The 10,877-nt window shown below is 40.9% G+C and overlaps 1 protein-coding gene across 1 annotated transcript in view; it reads left to right on the top strand.

The window, feature by feature from the left end:
* Positions 1-5,873: 5,873 nt before the first annotated feature.
* Positions 5,874-10,877, top strand: part of KLHL21 (kelch like family member 21) — a 28,102-nt gene continuing 23,098 nt past the window's right edge. The window contains exon 1 of the mRNA XM_072156279.1: positions 5,874-6,007. The gene's annotated coding sequence lies outside the window, so the exon portion shown is untranslated. The remainder of the gene's footprint in view (positions 6,008-10,877) is intronic.

Genomic DNA, 10,877 nt, shown 5'->3' with positions numbered 1-10,877 from the left:
TCCTCCCACACCGAGGTCCTCTCCTCTTGCCACTTCTGCCGGGCAGCGCTGCTGTGCATGGATGCAGGCAGCATGATGTCATCAAATGCTGCTTGCATCCAGACCTTTACTGTGCTGTACCACGGGTAATCTGGCAGTACTGACAACCAGCCGCACGTCCGTACTGCTGGTGGGTGTTTTCAGGCAAGTGCCCAAATCACCCACAGCTGTTTCGCCGCCTCCTTCAGGGCTCTGCATCTGCCGCCTGAGGCAGAATTTTCATCCCGCCTCATGGCAGATGCGGCCCTGAGCTACAGACAACACTACAGAAATCCCTACATGTTACTCACACATATGTTTTACGTTCTTCACTGTCCCTACATCTTGATCCCTTGCCTTTGTTTTCCTGCTGCTACCCATAACACTCTTCCCAAAATACTATAACACTGCATTCACACATGGCATTTGCCTTGCATTTAAACAATGCAAGACTGTGGGTGCTTGTTACTGATTGAATGCATTTCTATGGAAACTTGTGAACACAGCCGTATAGAGTTACACAGAAAGTCCTCCTGACCCTTATAGTAACAAAAAATATAACAAAGTAACAAAAAATGTAAATGCCATAAAACCTATTATCTATACACACACATTATAGATTACACTCAGTACAAGGTCCCCAAACTTTATAATGAACCTGTCAATTACTGCCCCCCCTCCACCATAATACCTACAATAAGTAAGGTTCCCACAACTGACACTAAGGAATGTCCCCACAATTCCCAGTAATGTGCCCACAGTCCTCACTAAGTAATGAGCCCACATTCCCCTGTAATGTCCCCTTCAGCCCTACTAATGCTTCCACAGCCAACAATAAGAAATGACCCCACAGACCCTGGTAATAAATTTTACCACAGCCCCCAGTGCCCACTCACACCCCGCAGCTGACGCGTAGTTATACAACGTCAACATCCTTAAGGGGTTAAAGGAAATCAAAATCCAGCATTATAAACCAAGGACACTTGCTCATAGATTGAGACACTGTCACTGTGGTCATCTTCTTATATTTGTTACTCATGGCTTCCTTCTTTCTTCTTCCTCTGGCTGAGAAATTGATTTTATAAGGAAGAAGACCTGAATAACAAATATAAACAGTTACAGATCTATGAGTAAATGTCGCTGGTTTATCTTACTTGATTTTGATGAAAGATTTATATCACCAGGATCGAGGATTATAAACCAAGCCCACTGACATAATGATATGTGTCCCCTCTTGCAGATTCTGCTCTTTTTTTTAGCTTCTTAGGCCCTGGTCTTTAAAAAAAAAATCTTTAAACTTTAAAGCTTTTTATTCATTTAAAGGGCATAGGAAGCTTAAAGTAGAGTAGATTCTGTCATAGATTCACCCACCTGTATATCAGTGTGCTTGATTTACTATCCTTCATCTTGGTGGTGGATGTCCTTTAAAGCGAACCTGTCACTAGGAATGTCATTTTTAGCTGGTGACAGGTTCCAATAACTTACATGGTGAATTTAAAATGCCCTTTTCAGCATTCTTGTTACATTATATTACTATGACGTCATAGTGTGTGCACCATCAGCGCACAAGGACCTGTCGCCGGCAGGACGAACAGGGGGCGTCGGAAAGGTGAGTATTGATTTTATGTTTTGTATAGCCCGAGTTTAGTTTTTTATGCACATTAATTATGCTAAAAAAAATTGTCTTATACTTGAGTATATACGGTAAGCTTAAAATACTGCTATTCTGCTCATGTGAGGATATATTTACATAGAACTACACATTTACCTTGACATTCGTGTGCTGTGCTTTAATTTTAACCCCTTAAGGACGCAGGGTTTTTCGGCTCATTTCTCGCTCTCCAACTTCAAAAATCCATAACTTTTTCATTTTTACGTGTACAGACCTGTGTGAGGGCTTATTTTGTGCGTAACAAATTTTACTTTCCCGTAACGTTATTTATTTTAACATGCCGTGTACTGCGAAGCTGAAAAAAAATTCCAAATGTGGAAAAATTGAAAAAAAAACGCACGTGCGTTCTTGTGGGCTCAGTTTTTACGACTTTCACTCTTCGCTCCAAATAACACGCCTACTTTATTCTTTGGTTCGGTGCGATCGCGGTGAAACTAAATTTATACAGGTTTTATTGTGTTTTAATACATTTTCAAAAATTAAACGAATGTGTACAAAAAAGAAAAAAATGTTTTTGCCATCTTCTGACGCTAATAACTTTTTCATACTTTGGCGCACGGAGATGTGTGAGGGGTCATTTTTTGCGAAATGAGGCAACGTTTTCATTGCTACCATTTTGAGGTCTGTGCGACATTTTGATCAATTTTTATTTCATTTTTTATGTTACGTAAAAAGGTGTAAAAGTCGCATTTCGGACATTTGGGCGCCATTTCCCGCCTCGGAGGTCACCGCCGCCCGTAACCGTTTTTATATTTTGATAGATTGGGCATTTTGGGACGTGGCGATACCTAATATGTTTGCGATTTTTACTGTTTATTATGTTTTATATCCGTTCTAGGGAAAGGGGGGTGATTTGAACTTTTAATATTTTATATATATATTTTTTTTTTTTTACTTTTTTTTTTTCACTATTTTTTAGACCATCTAGGGCAGAGGTCCCCAACCTTTTTTGCACCAGGGACCGGCTTTAAGCTAGACAAGTTTTCCATGGCCCGGTGGGGGTGGGGGCGGGGCTTTGGTCATATGGGGTGGGGTTATGGAGGGGTGGAGCTTATAATATAAGATATCAGGGAGTGTCCGGACCAGATCCATCATATTGGTTTGGTGTAAAAATAAAGCAATGCAAAATGCATACAGCGTATCGCCATGTAGTATAAAATGCATACAGGGTATCGCCATGTAGTATAAAATGCATACAGCGTATCGCCATGTAGTATAAAATGCATACAGCGTATCGCCATGTAGTATAAAATGCATACAGCGTATCGCCATGTAGTATAAAATGCATACAGCGTATCGCCATGTAGTATAAAATGCATACAGCGTATCGCCATGTAGTATAAAATGCATACAGCGCATCGCCATGTAGTATAAAATGCATACAGCGTATCGCCATGTAGTATAAAATGCATACAGGGTATCGCCATGTAGTATAAAATGCATACAGCGTATCGCCATGTAGTATAAAATGCATACAGGGTATCGCCATGTAGTATAAAATGCATACAGCGTATCGCCATGTAGTATAAAATGCATACAGGGTATCGCCATGTAGTATAAAATGCATACAGCGTATCGCCATGTAGTATAAAATGCATACAGAATACCCCCATGTAGTATAAAATGCATACAGCGTATCGCCATGTAGTATAAAATGCATCCAGCGTATCACCATGTAGTATAAAATGCATACAGAATACCGCCATGTAGTATAAAATGCATACAGAATACCCCCATGTAGTATAAAATGCATACAGCGTATCGCCATGTAGTATAAAATGCATCCAGCGTATCACCATGTAGTACAAAATAGAAACTCTGATAAATATCACAAATACTACATATACATACAGCATATATACACACATATACAAACAGTATATACAGCATATGCACACACTGCACATACATACACACATACATATACAGAATATACATAAACACTCATACAGCATATGCACTTATATACACACACACATACACATATACACACATATATACATACACGAACACATAAATATATACATGCACAGATAAAGTTACATTACCTTTTTTTATGGTCCTGACAGGTATGCGAGGAGTGGAAGAGCCGGGCACCCGGTGCTGTCCAGTGGGCTGCCGCAGCATGGTGCCGGCCAACTGGCATACGGACAGGAGCTCGGTGCCAGGTGGTCGGCGGGTGGAAGATCGGTGCATGCCTGCCAGGCACTTGAGAGCTCGTCGTGCCGGTCTGCAGGCGGTCGCATGGTCATGGCCGACGGCCGGTTACATGGTGCGCGCGGGTGTTAGCTCGGTGCCTGGGGGCGGGCAGCTTGGTTTCGGCAGGCAGGGACCAGAGCGCGGACGGGAGAATGATGATGGCCGGAGGGCGTTCAAACGGGAGCTCGGTTCCGGGCGGCCGGCGGGAACTCGTCGCTTTCCGGGCCGGAGGGCGGGTGGGAGTAGGATGCGGGCCGGCTGGCGGGAGCACGGTGCCGCCCCCTCGTACAGCAGGAGGCGCTCGCCCCTGCGCGGACCGGCTGATAGACTCCAACGGCCCCGTCCTGGTCCGCGGACCGGCGGTTGGGGACCTCTGATCTAGGGTACATTAACCCTAGATGGTCAGATCGCTCCTACCATATACTGCAATACTACAGTATTGCAATATATGGCATTTTTGCAGGTCATACATTACAATGAGCCATGTAGCATCGTGTCAAAAGAAGACCCGAGGCTACCATGGTAACCGATCGCCGCCCCCTGATGACGTTCGGGGGCGTGGCGATCGTAAAAAAAATGGCGGCGCCCGCGCGCCGCTGTCTTTTAAACGCCGCCGGCGACTTTGCCAGCGGCGTTGAGAGGGTTAATAGCCGTGATCGTTGCAAGCACCGACCGCGGTTATTAGCGGTGGGGGTTTTCTGCCAAATGCAAAAACCCCCACCTTTCTATGAAGAGGACTCAGCCCGTGAGCCCTCTTCATACATCCCTTATACCTCTGCGCCGTAGAGCTACGGCGCAGAGCGTTAAGGGGTTAAACTCGAGTGTATATCCATTTATCTTATCACATATTTTTGATATTATAAATTTCTGCTCTAATGTAAAAAAACTGATTGTTCTTTGGGCCATGACAAGCTAAATTACAGACAATTTGATAATATTGGCTAGCCCTATGTATGATACTGTATACACTTTCTGTCTACAGTATTTTTCGCACTATAAGGCACACCGGAGTATAAGGCGCACCATCAATAAATGCCTGCTACAACGTCTAGGTTCATATGTAAGGCGCACTGGACTATAAGGTGCATCTGATTATAAGGATGAATGGCCAGCAGATGGCAAACCTGAACACAGTTCAAGGCAGCTGTTGTCTGTAAGTATGGTTCATATATAAGGCGCACTGGACTATAAGGCGCACCTTTGATTTCTGAGAAAATCAAAGGATTTTTTGTGCGCCTTATAGTCTGAAAAATACAGTAATCTTGCATTCTGTTAAAAAGTATTTGTTTCAGGTTTTTTTACTTTCTGTTCCCTTTTCTGTCAGGATTTTGTCTTTTGCACTATAGCAGGATGCAATTGGATAGCCTTCCTGTTGAATGTTGTTTGGTACCTTTTTATTATTTAGATGGGGTGCAATAATGGGATGTAAACCAGGCCTAACAGACCTTGATATGACTTTTTTCCTAAGATGGTTCCACCTCGTTATTTATTACTATTGTATGACATAAGGTTATTTCATGTTTAAGTGGACCTAAGTAAGCTAAACAATGCTCATTCACAAAAAATTCCACAATAGGAACTTTTAGGAATGTTACGTTACATGATGTAATGTCTCAGTAAACAAATATATACATGAGACATATGGCCCCATGGTGTAAAATGAACCTTCTCCTGCCCTGTGGCTCCTCCTTTGAGCTGTCAGAGATGGTGCTCCTGAATTATAAGAACAGACAGACAGGGCTGACACCAGCACAGCGCAGCCTGCATACCAGGACAATGCTATTCATTCAGGTCGGATTATACCATCACCATGCTGAGGGGGGAGGCTCAGCTTACATCTTGTAAATATAAATACACTTAAAGCTTAAGCACTATTTGCGCCATTATGTGTGGTTTTACGCAACACTAGGAAAGCACAGAGATGCGTTATATTTAGAAGTTTTGAGAAATTCTGCAGAATAAACAGCTGACCCCCCCTACCCCATTTAGCAGTACATTGTCCCTGGTTTAGCTGCACTAGCTGGCTGCAGCAGAAATAGCTCAGGGAGAGGAATGTGAGGACGCCTAGCACACACGCTGCTCCTAAGGTGAAGTGGGATTGCTGTGCACGTATCCTGTGTAAGTATTATAATCATATCTCTTATGTATATAGTGCCCTTTATGGCCACAGGAAACAACAGACACGGGACATCAAAACAACACATAACAACAATAACCAAAAACATCTACTAATAATCAAGCAAAAGTAGAGGTGTCTCTTCGTCACAGAGCTTACCATCTAAACCACCTGCGGGTGCATTTTCCATTTTTCAAAGTTTATAACACTATAACTGCTACTTTGAGTCTTTGCTCACTGAGCCAGGTTATCAGCGCTTGTGTATCGATTCCCTTGAGCCAAGGGTTTGTCACGTGTCAGGATTTGAAATTCGAGCAGACGGATCATTATTTTGGGACATTAAGCTTCTATTTGGGACCTGTCTTGCTATTTTCTCAGTTTGTTAGGCATACATCATACAGTGCATGTTCAGTTTGTGTGTGAGACTTCGCTGCTAATACACTGGCTCCTAACCAAAGACTTTTTAGTTGACGGCCAAAGGCAACAAGAGACTGCGAGACGGCAGGGCGAGAACTGTCATAGAAGTTCACTTATGTCTTTTTTAGATTGTGAGCTTCTTGTCGCAGAGAGCTGATAACAGAGAATCATAGTTTGTATTAAAAGTGCACCTGTGTGTATTATGAATAATCCCTATAAAATAACATTTGTAGATCTTATTTTTTAGAATGTTTTTCTGTTACTCAGGTACTTTTACTAGAAATGTATGAATAAATTGACCTTTGTTGTCCTTACATACTCTGACATTGTCTACTCAGCGCTTCCCGTCAGTGTGTAGGAACCATGTCGTTTGACAAAGGGTGTTGTAACACACTTGGGGAATTGGAATGCAATGGGGGTTTGATGTCCGTTTTCGTGATCTTTGGGGATCCCAGCACTGATACCTCCCACTTCTGTGGTTAGGGGCTAACTTATTGTGTGGACAACCTCATTAAGGAAGCAACATGTACTTAATTGTCCCATTACTTCCATATTTGGGAACCTCCAACTACAAAACGGAGACATACAATATGCTCATGTTTTAAACAGTTTTCAAGACATACATTTATATTAACATTTTATTTTGTAATTTGTGTTGATTTTCTGTTTTCATGTTGATAATTTACCCTCAGGCCAATTTACATGTATTTTATAAGATGATAACTTATAAGTTGCTAAAACTGTAGAATTAAATCAATAACAGCCTGGAAAATGAAGCTTAGTGCCAACCATTGTGTTAGCAACAGCAAAGCTTAAGTATAAGTAAAGCTTGCAGTTGCTAGGACCTGGTGCCTATGAGGCTCAAAGATTCCTCTGTTTCCTAAAAGGACAGCAGTGCATTGCACATACTATTTGGAGGGGAAACAAATTCTTCATCAGGCCTATGGGTTTAAAGTTATATTATTTTAAACCAAATAGCATTATTATTGAGTCTGTGCACATATTTGTATTAAATATCCGTTTTATAATATGGATCCATAATATGGTGTCTATAGACTACTGTATATGGCACCAAGTGATTATTATGAAGCTATAATGTGAAGTAATTCTCTAAAATCATTCTTGTAGGGGAGAGGACAGTGCATCATGATTGCATTATATAATCTATGGTTTTGTCATTTCTGCAGTGACATTACAAAGAGGTTTCACACCTTCACATTATGCAGCTTAAGCAACTGACAGTAGAGATCAGAAGATCAGAAGGGACTGGAGAGAAATTTCCAACTATCCCAGAATCAAAGATAGTTGGGGTTGGTGAAGGCTTTGAAAGGTTGAGTTGTAAAGTGCTACGGAACTTAATGGCACTATATAAATAAAGCTTATTATTATTAAGGGTCCTCACGCAGTTCCACGGGATACAATTTGGGTAAATACATTTTTAAATGACAGTTTATTTTTGCTGCAAGTGGTTTGGGCTGGTAAATCCAGCTGACAATTGGCCATATTTTACTGAACTGTCACCAATGCCACCAGGCATCAACCTCTTTAGACCAACATTATCTTTTTTACTGAAAATAAACATTTGAATCCCAGATTTCAGTTGTAAAACCATATATATTGTGTATACAGTGGCACTTAATATACCAAGTGAGAATCCGCTGATCGGCATGACCAATATTCTAAGCTCCTTTCACCCACATAATAGGGACTGTCATGTCTTTATGTTCAAAAAATTAAAAATCCTCCAGTTATCAGTCCATAAACACTCCATGTTGTCCATAAATAAGAATCCAAGGTTAGAGATGTAACTGTTAAATCTTACAAGGTTGGAAGTGGTGTGGTAAAAAAAAACGTCAGTCTTTAATTCCTAACTATGTCTGGGCTTCAGGAAGTGGGTGGTGAGTGGCAAGGAATGGGTCATGCCAGACTGTAGGTCCTGTGCAAAGCAGGACCCCCCCATTGGTCCTGTAGGTTGCTGTAGAATTTATCTGTCTGTGCAGTACTAAGACGCTGGAACTTCTAATTATATCTGCCTCAACCTGCAGAGTAGGGGGAATATCCAGATCTTGCGCACAATGGGCCAGTTTTTGAGACGTTCCACCCAAATAGTTTTAGGTGTTGGTTAGTCCACCAAATCTATAATCAATTCAACAACTGGGGGATGTTCTGAAGAAATGTTTGTTTATATGTTTACAGTATATACATACAGTATACATGTGTATATGTGTCTGTATATACAACATTCGGTGTAATTCATCCTCTGTATTCTACCAAAATAGAAGATCAGGGATGTAGATGCAGTAACTTCTCATTTTGCCCAGCTCTGCTGAGACCCGTTAGGTTTCCGTTTTGTGGTTTCTGCACTGGTAATAAATTTTGTAAGGGGCCAATTTTTGATATGAAACAGGACGCAAATATTCAGTAAAATATTTGCTACCAATCCCACTCATTTAAGCTAATCAGCAGAAACAAAATGCAATTCCTAACAAAATAAAATGTATATATATTTTGCAAAATATAAATTAGTATAATATAGTATATATATATATATATATATATATATATATATATATATATATATATTATATACTATATATAGTATAAAATTTGTATAAATTTTAATTCTAAAGCACCATCAGTGTGCAGCGCTTTACAAATCATGGGGTACATGTGCACACAGAATAATAAATTACAGCGTAATAACAATAGGAGTGGGGCCCAGTTTGCAAGAGTTTGCAATCTATGAGGACCTTGTACAATGGTCCAATCATTCTTTAAAAAGTTTCAGAATAAATAAAATAGATAAATAATTCTGTTTTATAAACCAGTCATCAGCCGCCATCTTATATACAGTCTCCAAAGTGCATAGGACTACAGAGTGCTGAGGGATAACATAGACGAGAGACCTATCTGAAAAGATGGGTTTTAAGAAGTAGCTTTGATGTTCAATTATTAGTCTGGGCATTCCAGAGAATTGGTGTAGCTCAGGAGTAGACTTGGAGACGTGAGTGAGGGGTTTGAATTAAAGAAAAGAGTAATCTTACATTGCTGGAAGATCGAAGATCAAATAGATAGACTAAAATAAGGGAGAAGAGGTAGGGAGATGAAGCATTATACTGAGCTTTTTTGGAGGATTTAACTGTATTCGGAGAGAGACGGGCAACCAGTGCAGTGACAGAGGTCAGAACAACCTCAAGACAGCGGGCCTGCTGCCTTTGGGTTATGCCTATACCACAGATGGAAAAGGAGAGTCCAGGGTTAGGTTAGTTAAAGGGGTTTTCCCACGAATACAAGTTAGGCTCTCAGTGATGAGACAGATCACAAAAATGAGTGGTCCGATGATGGCCGTGCATGACCATTCAGCTCTATGGAGCTGATGGAAATCGCCGAGTGCTTGGACCCCTCGTTTTTGTGATCAGTGGGGGTCTCATTACTGAGATTCCTACCGATCAGCAAGCTAGGCCCTATCCTGTAGATAGGACCTAACTTGTATTCGTGGGAAAACACCTCTAATGGATGGCAGAAAGACAAGAAGTTCAGTTTTAGAAAGATTACATTTTTCCCCATCAGATTGCAACATTTGTCCCAAACTATGCTTTTTGAGAAAAAACCTATTGCCCTTGAAGAGCCGTTTTTCATGACGTTACTCTCTGTGATTACTTGGAAATGAGTAAACTAGAAAAATAATACAGTAAGGGTGCTGTCACATGGTACGTTGTTGGTGTGCTTTTATATGCACTGAAAACGGAGGCGTTTTAAAACACATGCATTTTTTTTTACTATGCATTTAGCTGGTTTGAAACCATTTTTCTTCATTTATGGAAGTGTGAGCAGCTGTAAAAATGTTAATACAGCTGCTTACAATACCAGAAATGAAGAAACAAGAATGCATGGTGTGACAGCTCCCAAAGGCACAGGTTGTAAACTTGTCTGGACATTGCTCTGTTCTATTCTGTTGGAAATCTGTGTATCTTGACTGTCCCTTGTGGAAGTTCTGAAAACTGCACTTGTAACCTCTAATGAATAAAAGCATATGGATTTACTTACCAGTCTTGATTGTCCATTATTAAGACTTTGTCAAATGCCTTCGTAACTGTAAACCAGATACATCCACTAAGTATCCCAAAGGTAAAGTGCATGATCAACTTCATCACACCATTCTAACATTTCACTGGCCACAATCAATAGATCCAAGGTCCTGTGAATGCAGCCCGTAGCTCATTTGTGTGTGAGGTCCGCTTATGTGGCAATGAGCGCTACAAGGACAGTCCAAGCCACAAAAACAGGCAGGAATAGGGTCTGCTCTGAGCTTTCCAGCTGAGGCTTCTTTCACAAGTGGCGTTTACTTAGCGTTTTTAAAAGAAATACAACCCAGAGGAGAGGGGATCTGCCTAATTACGTTGCTGTTAATATTTACATTTACAAAATGCTATGTAAACATATATGTAAACATTG

The sequence above is a fragment of the Engystomops pustulosus genome, chromosome 6 (assembly GCF_040894005.1).
Source record: "Engystomops pustulosus chromosome 6, aEngPut4.maternal, whole genome shotgun sequence".
Lineage (NCBI taxonomy): Eukaryota > Metazoa > Chordata > Amphibia > Anura > Leptodactylidae > Engystomops > Engystomops pustulosus.
Note: the sequence above shows the minus strand (reverse complement) of the source record. Positions and strands in the feature narration are given on the sequence as shown.